Raw genomic sequence first — 990 nt, 5'->3', positions numbered from 1 at the left:
CCCAGGAACTGACAAACAGGAATACTAGGAACAGTATGCAAAGCCCAACATTCTGTATCCATAGGAATGACCATGACATGGTAATGTTCTGATATAAAATAGACATAAAAGATGGAAACTAGATTACTACAGTCACCCCACCATCATCTATAAAGATTTTTAGCCCCTAGACCATGGGTACTCACAAACTTTCTCACAGGGGCCAAATTTACAGTGTGGTTTGCGGCCGAGGGCCGCACCGGGGGGGGGCGGGGTCCGTGAGAGAGGGGGCGGGGCTAGAGCAAAAAAAACCTGTGACCATGAGGTTGAACACAGGCCCCTGCAGCAGACGTCTTCGTCCACTGACTCACCAGATCCAGCATAAACACATATCTCTCTCTCTCTCTCTCTCTCCCTCTCTCTCTTCCTCTCCCTCCCTCCCTATCTTTCTCTCCCTCTTCCCTCTCTCCCTCTCCCTCCCTCTGCTCCCTCCCTCTCTCTGTCTCCCTCCCTCTCTGTCTCCCTCCCTCCCGCCCTCCCTCCCTCTCTGTCTCCCTCCCTCCCTCTCTGTCTCCCTCCCTCTCTCTGTCTCCCTCCCTCTCTCTGTCTCCCTCCCTCTGTCTCCCTTCTTCCCTGTCTCCCTCCCTCACTGTCTCCCTCCCTCCCTGTCTCCCTCCCTGCCTGTCTCCCTCCCTCTCCCTCCCTCCCTCTGTCTCCCTCCCTCTGTCTCCCTCCCTCTCTGTCTCCCTCTCGCTGTCTCCCTACCACTCTCTGTCTCCCTCCCACTCTCTGTCTCCCTCCCTCTCTATCTCCCTCCCTCTCTGTCTCCCTCCCCCTCTCTGTCTCCCTCCCCCTCTCTGTCTCCCTCCCTCTCCCTGTCTCCCTCCCTCCCTGCCTCCCTCCCTCTCTCTCTCTGTCTCCCTCCCTCCCTCTGTCTCCCTCCCTCTGTCTCCCTCCCTCCCTGTCTCCCTCCCTGTCTCCCTCCCTCCCTCTCTCCCTCCTCCGTCTCCC

This window comes from Lissotriton vulgaris, unplaced genomic scaffold (genome assembly GCF_964263255.1).
Source record: "Lissotriton vulgaris unplaced genomic scaffold, aLisVul1.2 SCAFFOLD_331, whole genome shotgun sequence".
Classification (NCBI taxonomy): domain Eukaryota; kingdom Metazoa; phylum Chordata; class Amphibia; order Caudata; family Salamandridae; genus Lissotriton; species Lissotriton vulgaris.
Note: the sequence above shows the minus strand (reverse complement) of the source record.